The sequence below is a fragment of the Ranitomeya imitator genome, chromosome 5 (assembly GCF_032444005.1).
Source record: "Ranitomeya imitator isolate aRanImi1 chromosome 5, aRanImi1.pri, whole genome shotgun sequence".
In the NCBI taxonomy this organism is placed as follows: Eukaryota; Metazoa; Chordata; class Amphibia; order Anura; family Dendrobatidae; genus Ranitomeya; species Ranitomeya imitator.
Genome location: NC_091286.1, coordinates 98,620,237 through 98,641,847, shown reverse-complemented (window position 1 = coordinate 98,641,847; position 21,611 = coordinate 98,620,237). Strand labels below are relative to the sequence as shown.

Here is a 21,611-nt window from a genome sequence, read left to right as displayed (position 1 = left end):
CTTTTACAGAACGAGGGTCTTCAGTGATTGGATGTTAAATAAAATATTACAACAACCTTTGTTTTTATTTCATTAAAATAATTTTTAATAATGTGTGTTTTTTTTTAACCCTTTCATTCAATTGGATTAATAATGGATAGGTGTCATAATTGACGCCTCTCCATTATTAATTAGGCTTAATGTCACCTTACAATAGCAAGGTGGCATTAACCCTTCATTACCCCATATCCCACCGCTACACGGGAATGGGAAGAGAGTGGCCAAGTGCCAGAATAGGCGCATCTTCCAGATGTGCCTTTTCTGGGGTGGCTGGGGGCAGGTGTTTTTAGCCAGGGGGGGCCAATAACCATGGACCCTCTCCAGGCTATTAATATCTGCCCTCAGTCACTGGCTTTACTACTCTGGCGGAGAAAATTGCGTGGGAGCCCACGCCAATTTTTTCCGCCCTTTAACCCTTTATTTTAAGAGCTAGAACGGCCAAATTTTGCAGATACACACTACTAACATTAGTAGTGTGGATAATGCAAAAAAAATGGTGATATGAGATGGTTTACTGTATGTAAACCATGTCTCATATGTCGGGTTTTAGGAAGGAGAAAGCAAAAGCCGGTAATTGAATTACCGGCTTTTTGCTATATCGTGGCTGTATGAAGTAAGAATATATATACACATATATGTGTCTCACTGACATATATATATATATCTATTCTATGTGTACATATTTATTCTACCTATTCTACTGTAAGCTGTCAGTGTGATTTTACTGTACACCGCACTGAATTACCGGCTTTTCTCTGTAACAGCGCTGCGTATTTCTCGCAAGTCACACTGCTGGTCCGTGTGTAATCCTTTTTTGGGGGGGGCTTCCATAGACTTTCATTGGCGTTTTATTTGCGCAATACGGTGACAAACGCAGCATGCTGCGATTTTCTACGGCCGTAGAAAGCCGTATAATACTGATCAGTAAAATATGGCAGATAGGAGCAGGGGCATAGAGAATAATTGTGCCGTATTTTTTGCGAGTTTTACGGACGTAGTTTCTGCGCTCTTACGTCCGTAAAACTCGCAAGTGTGACGCCGGCCTAATAGTGTTATGAAGGTGGCCATCCACTGTACTGAAAAGTGTGGAACCCGGGAGAAAATTAACTTAATGTTCCTGGAACCCGACAGATTTCAGTCATACTCCAGTCACCGATTGTTATAAGGTAAGCGGCGTCTAAGTTCGCCGCAGTACTTGGTCAACCAGCACTGCTAAGATGGCTGTCAGTAAGAGCTTACATGTAGAAAAGCCGCGGAGACACCATCATGTGTTTCTCAACGCAAGCAATGAATAGCCAGGTCTTTCACCGGGAAGGAACAACCACGGGAAGGGCAGCATCCAAAAGGAAAACCACCTATGCCAAAACATGGTATCCATCCACAGACAGCTGTTTCGGGGTATTTGCCCCTCATCAGTCTGGAGTAGGAAACTGGCTATTAGGAGCAGTGCCTAGTAAAAGGACTATAAACATAAGGATGAATGAGAAACACGTGATGGTGTCTCCGCGGTGTTGGATGTTTTGATCTCCCAGAGGTCATTCATCCTTATGTTTATAGTAAGAGCTTACAGTCGCCACTTACAGTATAATGATAGTGGACGAATACCGTGTGAGCACGCATGCAAGACTGAAAGCTAGCAGCTCACAGGAACAATTAAAGAAATGGTCCACTACTTGGACAACCCCTTCTCATACTCCACGCTTGGCTCCGATAAAATAAAAAAAGCTTATACTGTCTTCCTGTGCCGGCAGCATTCTGGCGGTGTCGGCACTCGCAGTTGTTATGACATGCAAGTCTGGTGCCTAATCAGCTCTGGCGTCACTGTCCCCAGCTTTGTACGAATTGAACATGAAAAGGGAGAGCAGCCGCCACCCTGACTTCCTCTTAATGTTCGATTTGACTGAAGGTGGAGACTGACGCCACCGCTGATTGGGCACCAGGCGCACGTGTCATAACATCAGCACAATAGCCCCGGGAACATGAGTGCCGACACGGGAAAAGAGTTAAAGCTTTTTTTATTTTATTTTAAACTGGTGGCAAATATTAAGATTAAGTAGGGGTTATCCTATTAGTGGACAATCCATTTAAATTAATTTTCTCCAAGGTTCCACACTTTCAGTACAGCAGTCGTACAACTTTATAACTACATTAACTTTCAGACTGACAGCATTATCAGAGTATAAGCCTACAAAACACCTCACTGTGTTCATGCATGCATTTTATGAAAACACATACATGCTGGGGTATATCTGCAACTAAAGGGTGTTATCCGGGACTAGTTTATTCTTTATTTTTTTTTACTATGCACCCAAGAACTCACAAGCAAGTAGTTGCCAACTACCTGCCTGTTGTACTCTGCGCCGGCCCAGAGCGGTCACAGACCGCTCCTACCAGCGATTATGCTGCTTCACTTCAACAGAAAAGCTCTTCCTCTTCTGCATGCTCTGTCAATGGGGTGTGGCTGCAGACATCACGCAGTTAGGCAGTGAAGAGCCAGCTGTCAAAAAGCATGGCATCGGCAGTCACGCTTCAACAGAGCACAAGACAAGCAACCGTTCCGTTGAGACGACTTCAGTAGAGGCCACAGAATTGCCAGCAGGAGTGGTCTGTGACTGTTCTGCGCAGATGTCAGCGGAGGGCAGAACCATAATGAAGAAAAAATTTTCACACGATCGTTTCTCAGTTTCCCAATGTATTTTGGCCAAACTTTTTTTTTTTTTTTTTAAACAACTGAAAACGTAAATGGCAGATTTACTACTATTCAAAAAGTGCCTCAGTTCTGGCATACACACCAAGCAGCACATTAAAAAAAAGGGTTATCCTGGACCTCTATAATTTTTTAGCATGGGGCCAAGAACTAATAAGAAGGTAGTTACTAACTACCAGCAGGGCGACAATCTAACGGCTTAGAGGGATCATGGACCGCTCCAGACGGTGATTCTGCATCTTCTGCAGACATCACATCAACAGGGCAGACCAGTATAGGAAGAGCTGCTCAGTTGACGAGAGGCAAATTGACGCAGGGGAATGGATGGCTGAGGCCATATATAAGATTTTTCAAACTTTTGGCGTTTTCTTGGATAGTGCTGCCATTTAAGCCAGAAATATTGCTCCTGTACCATATCTGGTGAGACTCAAAGGCACACGTCATGGATAAGGTACACTAAATGCGCCCATTAATGAATTTGGTACATATTCTTGTGTGCCCCTCATTAAGACCAGCGTACTACATGCCAGTCAGTTTCGAGGCTGAAGTATTTTAGGCACTATTTGACCAAAAGTGTAACTGAAGACGTAAAAATACTAGTTTAACGCAATTAAAACAAAAGGGTGGTATAAAGCAGACAATTTGGGATGGCAATAATAAAACTACCACAATATCTTACACATTTTAAAATTTTTACAAAAATTGCGATGTCAAACATCTGATAGCAAAACCACGGCAACTCGTAAAAACTACATGCGGACTTGGACAGTCAAATACATCCTAGCACACGTGATAAAGCAGAACCCTTAAATGCATCAATTGCTAAAAATAAAAGTGTGAGATTACCGGTATGTATTTTATTATTATTATGCATCATTTATTATAGGAACACGGTATTACGATTTGCGTTCCTACACGTGGCCGCGCATAATCACCAATTGTGAAGGGCTCCACAGAGGCCGGTAACAATAATGATGTGCGAGTTATAAGGCTATTAAGTACCACTCGCTTTCGTTTTTATGATCTGGAGCGCAGTCTCTAAACTCTAGAGCATGTGCATGGCTGGTAATTAAAGAGTCCCCCGTGATGTAGGCCGCTTTATATTCCATTAGCCGCCTAGCTTTGTAAGCATTTCAAGGCTCCTTTGATCAAAGGAGAAAGCTCCAACTTCACAGACAGACATCAACCCAATTATAGAGCCACCAGCGACTAAATAATATTGGGCAAACTCTACAATGAGGCAGTGCTGCATGCAACAGATCAATATTAGTAATTTAGGCTATAGTCACATATCTGCATGTCGCAGTGCTGGCTGCCTTTTTATTAAGTACTAATTTGTGTGTAGTTACTAAGGGCCGTGGCCCACAGGACCCTCTGGGGTGGGGTCTTAAGGCTGCTTTGCATTATTACTCAGCCACGCCGCTTTGTAAAAATCATAAAAATTTGCACTACGTAAAAAGCCACATATTTCTGGATCCACATGGCAGTTAAAAAATAATGCAATAGTCTAAGGGTATGTGCACACGTATTTTTGAGGGCTGAGATTTGAGAAATCCGCAGGTAAAAAGCACTGCGTTTTACCTGCGGACTTGCTGTGGAATTTGTGCGTTTTTCCACCTGCGCTTTACACCTGCGGATTCCTATAATGGAGCAGGTGTAAACCACTGCGGAAAGAATTGACATGCTGCGGAATGTAAACCGCAGCGTTTCCGCGCGTTTTTTTCCACAGCATGGGCACTGCGGATTGCGTTTTTCCATAGGTTTAAATTGTACTGTAAACGCATGGAAAGCTGCTGCAGATCCGCAGCAAAATCCGCAACGTGTGCACATAGCCTAAAAGGAGCAACAGGAAGAAGATAAATTCAAGAGCTAGTGTCAGATCTATCTATATCTCCTCTAATTTAATAAAGGGGATACCAGATTTGTGTTTATTTTCGTTTATTCTTTACAGATGGCCTTAGACAACAAACTAATGTGTAGCAAAAATGTTGAATGGATTTAATTAATCTTGGGGAAAGTGGGGGGAGCAGGTTAGATTCAAGAACACAAGAAGGAACTTTCAGATTTCCTTCCGAGACCAAAGTTCAGTTCAGGAGGTTCAAAGCAGTGTCATATCTCCCATTGTGACCAACTCAGATTATCTTTCAGAATGCTCTTCAAGGAACATTAGTTATGTGACAAGGGATCATTCATTCCTATGCAGTAGGATCACATTTATGCAAACAAGTCTCCAGGCATTCACTCCAAGGTGCTAAACTGGGACTTTAATACTATCATATGATTATCTACGCAACAGTATCTAACATTTATTTTACTCTTAAATAAATAATAATTACATAAAATTACATTTAAAAAAGTGTTAGATACGGCTGTATAGAAATTGCTGATAGTGTTAAAAATCATATAATTTTTTTCCCTCCATAGATGTACACACTTGTAAAACTTTGGACACCCCTGGTCAAAATAATTACTGTTACAGCGAACAGTTAAGCAAGTTGAAGATTAAATTATCTCCAAAAGGCCTTAATGGGAACCTGTCAGCAGGATTGTGCTCAGTAACCTACAGACAGTGTCAGGTCGGCGCTGTTATACTGATTAAAATGATACCCCAATTGCTGAAATCCGTCTTCTGATTGTTGTTTAATCTTTATTTTCAGTTTTGAGTTAGGGTATGTGCACACGCTGCGGATTACTCTGCAGATTTCTCTAGACTGATTTTGGTAAATCCGCAGGTAATCCGCACTGCGGATTTTTTTGCGGATTTCACCTGCGGTTTTACACCTGCGGATTCCTATTATGGAGCAGGTGTAAACCGCTGCAGAATCCGCACAAAGAACTGACATGCTGCGGAATAAACAACGCTACGTATCCGCGCTTTTTTTACACAGCATGTGCACTGCAGATTTTGTTTTCCATAGGTTTACATGGTACTGTAAACTCAGGGAAAACTGCTGCGAATACGCAGCAAAAATCCGCAACGTGTGCACATACCCTTAATGATATGCCCGTGCTCCGGGGCAGCCTGTGGGGACATCTTCCTGTAGTTCTCCGATTAGGTTTTCATGTGTACGGCTTCTGCCCCTAACATGATGAATGTTATACAGTTTTACTCAAAAGTTTACATACTCTGGCAAAATTTTTGCTTTCTTGGCCTTTTTTTCAGAGAATATGAATGATAACATCAAAACTTTATCTCCACTCATGATTAGTGGTTGGGTGAAGCCATTTATTGTTAAACTAGTGTTTTCTCTTTTTAAATAATAATGACAACCAGGAACATCCAAATGACCCTGATTAAAAGTTCACATACCATGGCGATTTTGGCCTGATAACATGCACAGAAGATGACACAAATGGGGTTGAATGGCTGCTAAAGGTAACATCCTCACCTGTTACCTGTTTGCTTGTCATCAGTGTGTGTGCATAAAAGCTGAGTGAGTTTCTGGGATCCAGACAGACTCTTGCATCCTTCATCCAGCCTCTGAGGTTTCTGGATTGTGAGTCATGGGGAAAGCAAAAGAACTGTCAACGGATCTATGGAAAAAAGGTAGTTGAACTGTATAAAAAAGGAAAGGGATACAAAAAGATATCCAAGGAATTGATAATGCCAGTCAGCAGCATTCACACTGTGAACAACAAGTGGAAAATCAGGGGCTCTGTAAAAACAAAACCACAGTCAGGTAGACCAACAAAAATGTCATCCACAACTGCCAGGAAAATTGCTCGGGATGCAAAGAAAAACCCACAAACATCAGCTGAAATACTGGACTCTCTGATAAATAGTGATGTGGCTGTTTCAAGATGCACAATAAGGAGGTACTTGATGAAAAATGGGCGGCATGGTCGAGTCACCAGAAGAAAGCCATTACTGTGCAAGTGCCACAAACTATCCCGCCTACAATATGCAAAACAGCACAGAAACAAGCCTCAAAACTTCTGTAACAAGGTAATTTGGAGTGATGAGACCAAAATTAAACTTTTTGGCCACAACCAAAAATGTTACATTTGGAGAGAGGTCAACAAGGCCTATGATGAAAGTTACACCATTCCTACTGTAAAGCACATAGGTGGATCGCTGATGTTTTGAGGATGTGTGAGCTACAAAGGCAGAGGAAACGTGGTCAAAGTTGAAGGAAAGATTAGCGAAATCAGCAAATACTGGAGGCAAATGTGCAATCATCAGCCTGGAAGCTGCGCATGGGATGTACTTGGATGTTCCAACATGACAACAATCCAAAACACAAGGCCAAGTTGACCTGTCATTGGCTACAGCAGGACAAAGTGACAGTTCTGGAGAGTGGCCATCTCAGTCTCCTGACCTTAATATCATTGAGCCACTCTGGGGAGATCTCAAGCGTGCAGTTCATGCTAGACAGCCCAGGAATTTACAGGTACTCGAGGCTTTTTGCCAAGAAGAGTGGGCAGCTTTACAATCTGAGAAAAGAACATCCAAAACTACCACAAAAGACTTCAAAGTTGTCATTGATGTTAGAGGGGGCAATACACGGTATTAAGAGATGCGGTATGTGAACTTTTGATTAGGGTCATTTGGATGTTTTGGGTTGTCATGATTTAAAGAGATAAAACACAGCATTTTGACTTCACCCAGCCATTAACCATGAATTGAGATTAAGTTTTGGTGTTATCTTTCATATTCTTGGAAAAAAGGCCAAGAAAGCAAAAATTCCGCCTGGGTATGTAAACTTTTGACCACAACTGTATTTACACATACAAACACACACACACACACACACACACACACACAGCCATTTATAAAAAAAATAAAATAAAATAAATCAATTTGCATTAGCAGCTATCAGTGTATATAGAGGTGATCCCATAGGCGCTACTGCGCATGCACCAGCGGCATCTTGCGTGCTAAAGAACAAAAAATTTTTTTAAATTCCTCCTCCAAGATTGCGCCGCAGAGCCTGTACAGTAGCAGCCATCAGCGATCACTGATAGCTGCTACTACACAGTAGCAGGGGGTTTTTTTTAGTTTTTTTTTTTTTTTATTTTTACCCATTTTCCAAGGCAGCAATACAATTTCAATGTTCTAGAGCAATCATTCCTGGTAAATTATGGTGCAACCTTACTGTTTTTACTTGTATGCTTTTTTTGATCAGCACCTAGTCACACTAGCTTAAAATGTGCTGATCCTTCTTTTCTATTTATATCAGTCTTTTGGACATGTGCACTCCCACTCCCATTAGCCACAGGTGATTTTAAGCAGATTAGCTGGTCCATTCCTGCCCCATAAATTGAAGGGTTTTTTGCCCAGGAGAGGTGACATATCAGGATTGGGACCCAATTTTCGAAGGACGCCTTGACATGGCAATTGGGCTCACATATGTTGGCCAATTTATGTGCCAAGTACCTTCTTTTTTCATAGCAATTTTTGCAGATGCATATTTCATGTACACATCGCTTTTTCAATTTTTTTCTCATTTTCTATGGCAGCAATGCAGTGTCAATGTTCTAGAGTAGCTATTTCTGGTATATTATGGTGCAACTTTACTGTATTTTTACTTGTATGCTTTTTTTTGGTTGGCACCTATTCACATTGGCTTAGATGTGCTGGTCCTTTTCTATTTGTAGAAAAGCACGTTGTCTCATTTCTCTGAATGATGCGCCATCTTCCAGATGGGCAGGCCTGTGCCTGATCCGTGGAGGCGCTGAAGGAGTATACAGCCATTATTTTTAATCAAGGCTTTAAAAATATATAACTTGCCTAAATCTGAAATTGCCATTTTAATATATATATCTCCTAAGCAGCAGGTTCGCTGTCTTGGGGTTATATTTAACTTAGATCTTTCCTTCACTCCCGATATCTGATCACTCGCTCAGGTCACCTGCACCTCAAAAATTTCAGATTAATTCTCAACTGGATTATTGTAACTCTACTTTTGAGTCCACGTTCATACATTTAGCATTTGGTAAGTATTAATCATAGACTTAAGGCCATGTTCACTCAGTGCGTTTTTTTCTGCAGAACCGCAGCGTTTTTGCCGCTGCGGTTCCGCAGCTGTTTTCCATGCAGGGTACAGTACAATGTACCCTATGGAAAACAGGAACCACTGTGCACACGATCCTGAAATTCAGAAAAAAAGCCGCGCTGAATAGCTGCGGGAAAAAAGAAGTACCATGTCACTTTTTTCAGAGCCGCAGCGGTTCTGCACCCATAGACCTCCATTGTGAGGTCAAACCCGCAGATCAAAAATATATCTGCGGGTTTTATTGCGATTTGTGGTGCCGAACCGCTGCAGCAGGAAGTGCGGGGAAGCGGGCGGAAGTGCGTGGGCGGAGTGTGGCTGCCCCGATCCCACCCCCCCATGCTCCGATGCCCCCCACCCGTGCCCTAATCTCCCCCCCTTATACTTACCGGGACTCCCGGTGTCCGTCCGGCCGTCTTCTCCCTGGGCGCCGCCATCTTGCAAAATGGCGGGCGCATGCGCAGTGCGCCCGCCGAATCTGCCGGCCGGCAGATTCGTTCCAAAGTGCATTTTGATCACTGAGATAGGTTATCTCAGTGATCAAAATAAAAAAAAAAAAAATGGTAAATGACACACACCCCCCCCCCCCCCTTTGTCACCCCCATAGGTAGGGACAATAAAAAAATTAAGAATTTTTTTTTTTTTTCTTCCACTAAGGTTAGAATAGGGGTAGGGTTAGGGTTAGGGTTAGGCCGGGGACACACACAACGTATAAAAAAACGGTCCGTTTTTGACGGACGAGAATCGCACAAATTTTTACAAAACAGTGATCCGAGTGCAGTGCGAGGATGCGATTTTCTCGCATCAAATGAGCCGTTTGACATCCGTGTGACATCCGTATGGCATCCGTATGGCGAGAATTTCTCGCAGGCTTGCAAAATGGACATAACGGTTTTTCCACCTGAAAAAATTTAAATCATCACCAAGAACATTATTTAATGGCCCTAAACACAGGTGCCACCCACCAATCTATGCAGTAGAGTCCCTGCTTGTGTTGATGCACTTTGGATTGATGAGCAACATGTCTGATCGACTGACTTTCAACACCACAGAGCGTGTGCTTTTCAACTGGGTACTTTCCCAACGTTTTGGGCAGCCATACCCAGTTATTGTAGATCCGAGGAGGCGGAGACGGATGAGGGTACATCCACTTATCAAACAACGTATCAATAAAGGCCATTTCAGCCGTCTGTATGCTGCTCTGAGGACTAATCCGGACAAGTTCTTCAACTATTGTCGGATGAGGATTCAAACCTTTGACATTTTGTTGGAGATTTTGCGTCCAGGGATCACGAAGAAGGACACCAGGATACGCAAATCTATTTCAGCTGAGGAGCGCCTTATCCTTACCTTGCGGTATGCCTTAATACTAATTGACCCAATATGTTACTCATTTTTTTGTCGATACCCCTTATTAAAAATATATACTTAAATGGTTAAGTAACTTCAACATAATTTGTCCTTATTTTCTTAATGTAATTTTTTTAAAAGATCAAAGCCATAGCATCTCTTTTTTTTTTAAATTAAAAAAAGTGTTTGATTGCCCCATATCACCCTGTATTGTGTTAATTTTATCTTTGATAAAAATATTATTTTGTCTTTTAGCTTCCTTGCCACTGGCCTATCATATGCGGCCCTGCATTTAGAGTTTTTATTGGGCAAATCTACAATTTCTGGGATTGTGCGGGTTACATGCACGGAAATCTGGAGAAGACTCCATCAAGAGGTGATGCCTGAACCAAAAACTGCAGACTGGTTACGTATTGCTCAAGGATTTCAGGACACATGCCAGTTTCCGCACTGTATTGGGGCTCTTGACGGAAAGCACATCCGTGTGCGTAAGCCGCCAGGTTCAGGGACCCAATTCTATAATTATATAACAGTTTTTCTCTGTAGTGCTGTTGGCCCTAGTCGACAGCAACTACAGGTTTATAATTGTAGATATTGGGGCCTATGGGAGAACTGGAGACTCTAGAGTCTTCAGTTCTTCCATTATGGGTCGGCGGCTGCGCAACAATGAATTGGATCTCCCACCCCCAAGTCACATACCAGGTGCTAATTTGGATGCGGTGCCTTACATGATGGTAGCAGATGAGGCCTTTCAATTATCAAGGAACGTCATGAGACCCTATCCACGGAGAGGCCTGGACTACCGGCGCAGAATCTTTAATTTGCGTCTTTCCCGTGCCCGCCGTCTGGTCGAGTGTTCATTCGGCATTCTCAGTGCAAAATGGCGGGTCCTTCAGTCTGCAATCCAACTGAGTGAAGGCAATGTAAATGGTGTGATTAAAGCATGTGTTGTTCTTCACAACTTTACAAGATACCATGATTGCCCATCATCTGCTGCAGATGACATTGATTATGCAAATACTGTCTTGACAACTACACGTGTTCGTCCTTCACGTCGTCAGCCCTCTGGCCTAAAAGTTCGTGATGTTTTAACCAATTTTTTTTGTGTCACCAGAGGGATCTACGGTTTGGCAAGACAATGCTGTTTTGCCTTAATTTTTGTTTAGATCCTAAGTTAATAAATCACATAATTTCCTTCAGAAATTGGTGAAATATGTATCTGATGATGAAAAGATGTAAGTGTGTAAAGTTGACAAATCATGTATGTAGCTGGACCAAGACATAAGACTCTGTTTTCAGAACAAATTTGTACTGCTCTGCGCATATATATATGCATTCCCAAAACATATTTCAATTTTCATATGTAATTTAAACAAAAACAAACAACACAGCTTTACATGCCATGGGCACAAAAAACTAAGGCCAACAAAAGGCCAAAATGACAGGCAAAATCTAACATCCAAAACATTACAGGTTATGGTAGGTTGGGGGTGGTGATGGTGATGGCGGGTGTCCAGCATGTGCGGAACTTGGCCTGGGTGGTTGACCAACCACTCTGTCTACCTGTGTTATTGCAGATAGAAATTGCGGGTATTGCTGCAAGCTGCGATCATGTGTATGACCTAACACTTGATGTGGAGGGTAGAAGGGCATCAAGTCCTGGCTACTGGCTTGACCCATTTGTTCCGAACCCCCAATATGACCATGTCGAGCAGACACATGTTGGGACCAGCCTCCAAACATGTGTCTGTTCAAGTGGTCAGATTGGGGATGTGCTGCAAAATCATAAATACCCCTGTTTTGGCCTTGTTGTGTAGTTTGTGCAGGCTGTTGTTGTGGAGCTATAGGTTGCGGGGGTGGTGCTGACACAGTTTGTGATTGGTCCTGTGGAAGGTCTTGCACCGCCAGAAGGTTGGTAGATGACATTTGCCACCGTTCAAGATAATTAAAGATATTAGTCGGGTTGTTTGGGGGTGTTGCCGCATCTAGCAAAATTTGGATGCAACCTCTGGTCCGCAGCCTGAGCGAGCGGGGAATGGGACGTAAATAGCGGGCAAGACTGCGGAAGTAAGCTTCCTCCCCATCATCATTGGCAGCTCGGGACAAATAGTCCAACACCCCGGTATCAACTTGCCTCCTGGTGCCAATGTTCAAAGCCACCCTTCTGCGACGACCACGGTTTGGTCTGGTAGTAGGCTGTGGTGATGTATCCAGAGCCAATGTTGGACTGCTGCTCTGGCCTCCTTCATCAACCTCAGGATTTGCCTCCTGTGGAGCGGTAGACGCTGCTGCTGCTGGTTGTGGTGGTGGGGGAGGGTGGTTGCTGCCTGTTGCTTGCCCAGATGGTCCAGCCAATTCTGCATCTTCAGCAACAGGGTCAATCAGCAACTCAGTCAGATCCAGTCTCTCTTTCAGTCAGATTTGACTCTGTTCTGTATTTCACAAAACATTATTTATATTAAAAAATACATACATATTCACATCATAAAATGTGTTAAATATTTGTACACATGCATGCACTTACGGTCGTAGCTCCATCACCGGGGCAAGAAAATTTAGACGGTCATAATAAAGGTATTTCCTTTTTTTGGGGGCTGCATCACCACTCCGCCCATGAACTTGACGCTCATGCCGGTATTGGTCCCGGTAACTCCGCCAGCGTCTATTTACATCATTGACTGCAAATATACAAAACATTTGAGATAAATATCACACAAACAGTTACAGGCTTTGCCAAAACACATGGGCCCAGGAGGCTAGGGGGACATAAAATTCCTTTGGCCCTATATTAACGGACTATAGCTAAATTAATTTAAAGCCATATTTGTGTCTCTTGGGAATGTTTTGGCATCTTCAACCAAGAGCATGGATGATTTACTAACATCATAAGCAAAACACATATGATGCTTTCAGGCTTACATGGAAAAAAAAAAATTTTTGAAGAATGGTACTTACATATTTCTTGCTGAACCTCTTGAGGTCGCTCATCAAAATCGGGGAACATGTGGCGACATATTGCCCTCCATGCTGCGTCTTTACGTGCACGGTCTGCATAATGTGCGTCGCGTTGGTCCCATAATTCGGGCCTATCATGGACCAGAGCAATGAGCATCTCCACATTAATATGCCTGGCCATGCTGCTGCTACAGAACACTCCGTGGAGGCGTGCTTCCTGGTTTGCAATCCAGCGTGGGCCAGAAATTAGCATTCCAAAGCTTCCTGATAATGGATGATTCAATTTCCTGTCACCTGGAGAAGTCTTCCGTATTTCTCGCAATGCACACGCATGGTCCGTATGTAATCCGATGTTTTCTCGCACCCATAGACTTTCATTGGCGAGTCTCGCCCGAGATACGCTGACAATCGCAGCATGCTGCGATTTCACTCGGATCCTGAATACGGCCGAGAAAATATCGGATGATGGGAGCTGCCCCATAGATTAACATTGGGGCGAGTGCTATGCGATTTTTTATCGCATTGCACTCGTCCATATTACGGTCTAGTGTGACCCCGGCCTTAGGGGTAGGGTTAGGGTATTTTCAGCCATTTTAACCCTAAAAAACTTCCTAGAAAACACACAGACTCTGCATAGAAAACTGCATCAAAAAACGCATAAAAAAAACGCATAAAAAACGCATAAAAAAAAAAAAAGGACCTCCGTTTTCTGCAAAGAGCTGCGGTTTTTAGTCCTGAAAAAAAGGATGGAAATCAGGAACGTGTGAACATACCCTAAGAGTTGGAAGGGACCTCCAGGGTCGTGTCCAAGCCCCTACTCAATGCAGGATTCACTACACCATCTCAGACAGATGTCTATCCAGCCTCTGTTTGAAGACTTCCATTGGAGGAGAACTCACCACCTCTCATGACAGCCTGTTCCACTCATTGATCACCCTAACAGTCAAAAAGCTTTTTCTAACATCTAATCTGTAACTTCTCCCTTGCAGTTGCATCCCATTGGTTCTTGAGTTTCCACGTGCAAATAAGAATAATGATGATCCCTCTACATTGTGACATCCCCTCAGAAATTTGTAGACGGCTATTAAGTCTCCTCAAATTTAGCTGAACACCTCACCCTAACTAAATGAGTGAGATATATTAGATTTGGGTTCAGTATAAAATTGGCCAAAACCCAACTGTACAGAAAGGCGACCATACACAGGCGGCGCAATGCCCGAGCACCCATTACACAGGCGGCGCAATGCCCGAGCACCCATTACACAGGCGGCGCAATGCCCGAGCTCCCATTACACAGGCGGCGCAATGCCCGAGCTCCCATTACACAGGCGGCGCAATGCCCGAGCTCCCATTACACAGGCGGCGCAATGCCCGAGCTCCCATTACACAGGCGGCGCAATGCCCGAGCTCCCATTACACAGGCGGCGCAATGCCCGAGCTCCCATTACACAGGCGGCGCAATGCCCGAGCTCCCATTACACAGGCGGCGCAATGCCCGAGCTCCCATTACACAGGCGGCGCAATGCCCGAGCTCCCATTACACAGGCGGCGCAATGCCCGAGCTCCCATTACACAGGCGGCGCAATGCCCGAGCTCCCATTACACAGGCGGCGCAATGCCCGAGCTCCCATTACACAGGCTGTGCAATTCCTGGACTTCAAATTAGTACATTTAGGAATCAATGAACAACATTACATTGTAGGAAACACTGATATATTTGTGTTTCCATTGCCACAAGTGATGCACAATGGACATACTTTGTGGGATGTAATCTAACAGGGAAGAAATAGGAGCAGACGACACTTGATAAATGAGAGTTCATAAAACTTGCTCACTTTGCAGACACAGCAGAGTTTTCAATGTTATACATTTAAAATAAAAATGTAACCTTCAACCAACATCGTTTGCAATGCATGTGAACTGCTGCAGGGAGAGGAATAAGAAGTTTCCAAGCGCCTCCTTGTGACGCACAAACTTACGTGTCTCCTACTGGCCATATCAGCATGCTCAGAGTATATAGACATAAGGCGTTACCCAGAGTCAGAATACCGGCGGCTGAGCCCTAGGCCGGGCCACCATCATCTGGTTGTGATGGTCTGCCACTCGGCTTCCCCATCGAACAGCTGTTTAAGGCTGCTTTCAACATCAGTTTCTTCATGTTAGCACAATCCGGCAAATTAACAAAAAAAAAAAAAAAAAAAAAAAAAACACGGATCCGGCAAAAGTTGCCGCCTGATCTGTTTATTTCTCATAGACTTGTATTAGCGCCGGATGGCCTCATGTCTCATTAGTTTTTTAGCCGGATCCGTTGAAAATTCGCTTTCCGGTGGCCGGAGAAAAATTACATAGGAACGTTTTTTCTGTCCGTCGAAAAAAAGGACAGCGACGGATCCAGCGAAAAACAGATGAAACGTAAGGTCAAATGATGGAATCCGGTGACTGATTCCCTTTTTTTAAACAGATCATGCATTTTCCATTCTGGACTCTCTCTCTCTGTCTCTCTCAACAGGGCAGATCAGTACACCTGTGCAGGAGTGCGACACGAAGCAAGCAGGAGGACGGCATCGCATGAATACGGGAAGCGCCATACTAGGACCTGTGACACCCCTCGGATCGGACCGCCCAACAGATGAGTATAATAGAACTTGTTTTTCTTCTCTTTCAGGTCAGACCAGGAGCTTATCTGCAACAATATAGAATGCTGTAGATAGGACCACTGCCTTTTGGGGCTTATCTTACAGCGGCAAAACAAGGTGACAGGTTCCCTTTAACAGTGCGCAGTGTGCAAGCTGTGAGGAATCCCATGTCTGCAGTTACAGGGAAATGACTGCAGACTTGTAACCTTACAAAACCTACAAGAAGAAAAATTGATATAAACTCAGCTGTAACTTCCGGTAAGTAAAAAAGCAAAATTGCATCTAAATAACACAGTGTTCTCAGCAAGGTGACCCTAACCTGGATGGTCCTACGCTGTCTAATATTAAAAACCTTACCATGTGTCAGAATTGACCTCAGTGTGGGAATAAGGGCAGACACTGAGGTCAACTCAAAAACCTTACCATGTGTCAAATATTAGCAGCGTAGGACCGTCCCGATCAGAGTCACCTTAACGACGGTGGGATGGCTTTTATGTCATTTTTGATCACAACAGTATTACTAAGAACCCTGTGTTATTTAGATGCACTTTTGCTTTACTTATTTAGTTACAGCAGGGTTAATAGTCATTTTTCTTCTCGTATATGTTTTGTGTGCTTTATTGCCAAAGTGAACACGTGTTTGTGCTGTATGTATTCCAACTTAAACCAAGCTTAATTTTTGTGTTTAGACTGGTAACCTTGAACGGACAACTCCATTAAGAAGACATAATGTAATTTACTAAACCCCCTTCACCTCCAGGTCTTTTTTTTTTTGTGTTTTTTTCATCTTCCTTTTTTTGCTTCCCTTCTTCCCAGAGCCATAACTTGTTATTCTTTCGCCAATATGGCCACGCGAGAGCTTGTTTTTGGAGGTACACGTCGTACTTTTGAACACCACCATTGATTCTACCATATAGTGTACTGGAAAACTAGAAAAACAAAAATTCAAGTGCGATCGAATTGGGGGAAAAAAAAGGGGCAATTTCACAATGTTTTGTGTTTTTTTTTGTTTTGTTTTTTTTACAAATCAGCTATCATCTGCAGGAAAAGATGAGGGCTCAACAACACCAGAGCCCGCACCAAATGGGGGGGGGATATATGACGTATACACACGTTATATCATTACATCATGAAGGGGTTAAAAAGGAAAGAAAATAAAAATAAATTCTCCATTTATTGAAAAATCATATGACGTTTCATCTTTACAGGCCGCCCTTCATCAGACACCACACGCCATCTGAGGCCATTTCTTTAATCTTTTTCCTGATCTGCAATCCGTCTCTGATGAAGGTCTGACTGTAAAAATTAAACGACGTACGATTTTTCAAAGTGTTTGTTTGTTTTTTTAAAGAAATGACATTATTTCTACTTAAGGAGCGCAGAGTTCCTTGGCCTTCTGAAAACAGTCAGCTCTGACTTGCTGACTTGACAACCCCTTTAATCCTAAAAACCGGAGCTCATTCAGAAAAAAAAAAAAAAAAAGAAATTACGTAACACCAGGATCTTAACCAAGGAAGAAGGAAACGCTTTAGTAAGCGAAAGGTTTTTCTTTCTACCTCTGCCGACACCTGTTCTTGGAAGAAAAAGGGGAGGGAATACGGACACGAGAAGCAGTCGCGTGAATGACAAGGACAGGATCTCACGGGGTTTGTCTTAGGGCGCGAGTGACTCCCTGTTAGAGGCAAAAAGCGAACAACCCCTTTAAAAAGGGAGTCAGCCAGGTGATTTTTGGGTAGTATAATAGTATCCTAAACTAGGGCAGCCCTTTCAGAATATGTAACTTATTGCTGTATCTGCCCCCGTTGTCATAGTGGAATATTCACCCCTTCCCTTGCCCACAATCCCACTCACCCCTCTGCGCAGACGTCAGTGATTGGGTGTAGTCAGACGGCCGTATTTCTCGGACTGACCGGAGGATGACCGCTGCATAGAAATACTTGCTGAGAACTGAAGATGGGGGTATCTGTGATAAAAGTATATTTAAAGGGATTCTGCCACCACATGTAACCTATGTATAACTATTAATATGGGCACACGGGTCATAGACTGCGGGGGAGGGCGATCCTGTGTGTCTCAGATGCCTTGTTTTAGATAAATCATCTTGTATCACTTTATATGTGACCTCTTCCAGGCTCCGGGGAGGATGGGGCCCTGAAGATAACTCTGCCTCCAGAGCTTATTTTACATGACAGGGGAGTTCAGCTGTGTGCCCACCATCAGGAATAGCAGACTTTTGGACGCAGCGCATTCGCGGTGCGTTCTATGTTACAAGCATAGTGGAGGGAATTTATAGAAATCCCATGCCCACTGTGCTTCTATTTAACGTTGCGCCAACCTCACCCGAGGTTCACGCTTACGAGGCGCAGCATGTCAATTCCTGTATTTTGACCAACTGAATGTCATTACATGCGGTAAATCCAGTGATCAAAATCACAGTGATCAAAATGATCCAGTAGGAAAAATTTATTGTTGCCGGGTGCCAGCCACACTGCGCATGCGCCCGCCATTTTCTTCTCCTGGAAGAAGACGCCTGCGGCCCGGGGACTTCAGGGGGGCATGCACGGACACCAGAGGTACCGGGAGGGGGTGATCGGGGGACCCTATTTCTCTCTCCTCTGATGTGCGATCACATCAGAGGAGAGAGAAATTAAACGGAAAATATGACCTTTATTTTTTGCAGTCGCCGTTATACCGTTCATAACGGCGATCAGTAAAAACCAACCCAAATCATGTTCTCTGGGGTCTCACTTACCCCTGGTAGCCAATACACCGGAGGAAATCCAACGCTGGGGGGGGGGGGACGCTATAACCTTTAACCTCAGCATCGTGGTTTAAATACCCTTAACTGCTGCCGTTAAGGGCGTATCGGTGGTCGTTGAGTGGTTAAAAAGGTAAGATGTACAACTTAAGGGAATTTGTCAGTAGGATTGTCCCTCCCAAACTGTTCATACGGGCATGTAGGTCATAGGAGGCTGAATACAATGACACCTTGATGTCTGCAATCTGATCTCTTATTACAGAAAAATCCACATTTTTCTTTCATGTAAACGAGCTGGTAAGATCTATGGGCCGAACACAGATCTACACGAGACTCTGCCTCCAGAGATTATTACACATGAAAGGAGGAGTTACCAGTGTGAGACATGTAGAGCAGGAGAGCGGACTGTCAGTCGTTACATGTCTCACACTGGTAACTCTTCCCTGTCATCTATAATAATCTCTGGAGGCAGATTCTCACGAGATCAGTGTCCGGCCCATATATGTAAATGAGCAGTAAGATCTAAGAAAAACATGGATTTCTCTGGAATAAGACATCAGATCCCATATAGCGAGATGTCACTTTTCTCAGCTTCCTGTGCCCTACATGCCCATATAGACAGTTCTTACTACTGACAGTTTCCATTGAAGATGCTGTACATATATTTTAAATAAACGCCTCTATTAAAAATAAATAATAATTAGATAAAATATTCTAAGCAACATAAAGAATGGCACAAGACAGAAAAAAGGAAAGAAAACTACATGAAATTGGATTGTTTCTGGAAGAAAGCTGCGGTGTTTTCTCATGATGATTAGGCTATGTTCACACCTTACGTCGGGTCCCTGCGGGTTCTCCCGCAGCGGATTTGATAAATCTGCAGGGCAAAACAACTGCGGTTCTCCCTGCAGATTTATCGCGGTTTGTTCCGCAGTTTCCGCTGCGGGTTTCCGCCTATACTATTGATGCTGCATATGCAGCAATATGCAGCATCAATAGTAGTGTTAAAAATAATAAAATCTGGTTATACTCACCCTCTGATGTCCGGATCTCCTGGGCGCTGCACCCGGCGGTCCGGTTCCTAAGATGCTGTGGGAGAAGGACCCTTCGTGACGTCACGGTCATGTGACCGCGACGTCACCGAAGGTCCTGGTCGCACAGCATCTCTGACCGGACGGCCGCGTGCAGCGCCCAGGAGCTCTGGACATCAGAGGGTGAGTATAACCAGATTTTTTATTTTTTAACTCCAAATATGGTTCCCAGGGCCTGGAGGAGAGTCTCCTCTCCTCCACCCCGGGTACCACCCGCACATTATCCGCTTACTTCCCGCAACGTGGGCACAGCCCCATGCGGGAAGTAAGCGGTTCAATGTATTCCTATGGGTGCAGAATCGCTGCGATTCTGCACAAAGAAGTGACATGCTGCGGGTTGTAAACCGCTGCGTTCCCGCGCGGTTTTTCCCGCAGCATGTGCACAGCGGTTTGCGGTTTCCATAGGGTTTACATGTTACTGTAAACGCTATGGAAACTGCTGCGGACCCGCAGCATCAAAATCGCGGCGGTTCCGCGGTAAAAACCGCTAAGTGTGAATATAGCCTTACTAAGAAATCCAGTCACCTGAGACTGTGAGGAAGGACAGGAGAGGAGAGCCGGGAACTGCTGCACACCAGGAGAAAAAAAGAAGAGCTGAGCCTGGGAGCAGCTGCGGCCAGCACAGGCCCCGCCCACAGCCCGAGGCCCCGCCCCCGGAGGATGCGGATCACCAGGAGCCTGCCAGACCGCTAGCTGTAAGCAGACGTGTCCTCCAGGAGATGTGGACACGTAGCCTCTTCACTGTGGGGTCACCAGTCAGGACCTCCCTCTGCCTAATGGACAGACCCCCCCGAATCACAACTATGGAACTGCCAGAAAACTTCCATGAAAGTTATCCCCCGATCAATCAGTGCTGTGCAATGTGCTGGGATCTCCCCAGACTGACACGTAGAGGGAGCAGACACCACCCCCTCCCCGACCCCAAATCCATCAATAACGTCCCCCAAGCTGTCACCGACCGAGCCAGCAACAGCAGGGGGAACTACAACTCCCAGCATGCCGCTGCTCGTAGTCCCACGTGTCTAAATTACGCTGCAACGACCAGATCGATCGCAGATCGCACGAAACAGAAAACGGGAGGGCAATCAAGTGGACAGATCGCGACAGATGTGATCGGAGCATGGGAGAGCGCTCTGCTTTACAGGATCGAGCTGGCCGTGCAGACAGAAAACATCGGCACGATCGTTTCCAATGAGATCGGTGCTCTCTAGGAAAGCTGCCCAGTCAGTAGCGCTGCTGCCCCAGCCGGCTTCTTACCTGCCCCAGCCGGCGTCTTACCTGCCCCAGCCGGCTCCCCTCCTGCCCCAGCCGGCTCCCCTCCTGCCCCAGCCGGCTCCCCTCCTGCCCCAGCCGGCGTCTTACCTGCCCCAGCCGGCTCCCCTCCTGCCCCAGCCGGCTTCTTACCTGCCCCAGCCGGCGTCTTACCTGCCCCAGCCGGCTCCCCTCCTGCCCCAGCCGGCTCCCCTCCTGCCCCAGCCGGCTTCTTACCTGCCCCAGCCGGCTCCCCTCCTGCCCCAGCCGGCGTCTTACCTGCCCCAGCCGGCTCCCCTCCTGCCCCAGCCGGCGTCTTACCTGCCCCAGCCGGCGTCTTACCTGCACTGTCCCGGACGCGGTGCTCCTCCCGGCAGCAGACTGTCTCCTCTCACTGAGCCGGCTAAGCCTCTGACTCTCTGGAGTCGTGGCACTTTTCTTTTCACTCCCTTCTTCTTTTTTTTTTTCAATGAAACTTTATTGTACAAGACAGCAGACAGAAGTTCAGTGCGGTCCCTTCTCCCTGTCCGCAGCGGCTGTGTGACAGACGAGACGTTACCGTAGTGTGAGGGGCTGCACGCCCACCGTCACCTCTTGTCGTGCACTAATCATTATTATCGCGATACAAATAAAACATTGCAGAAGTCTTGTGTAACAAAACTTGCCACATGGTCCCTGACGTTATAGCGTTAACCCTTATTACAAGAGGTGTGTTTTTTATTTTTTTTGAGGTTGTCGTTTTTAATGACAAGGTTCACTATACCATATACTCTACTGGAAACGGGGGGGGGGGGGGATGCCATGCGCACGCGCAGTATGCTTTGCCCAACT

General features: G+C 44.9%; 1 protein-coding gene across 5 annotated transcripts in view; it reads right to left on the bottom strand.

Moving 5' to 3' along the window:
* Positions 1-21,251, bottom strand: part of RRBP1 (ribosome binding protein 1) — an 80,817-nt gene extending 59,566 nt beyond the window's left edge. For 4 of the 5 annotated variants that reach the window (XM_069768960.1, XM_069768962.1, XM_069768963.1 and 1 more), the window contains exon 1: positions 21,123-21,233. The gene's annotated coding sequence lies outside the window, so the exon portion shown is untranslated. Of the gene's footprint in view, positions 1-21,122 lie in introns of all 5 variants that reach the window. The other variant, XM_069768961.1, reaches the window with a different exon arrangement.
* Positions 21,252-21,611: the final 360 nt, after the last annotated feature.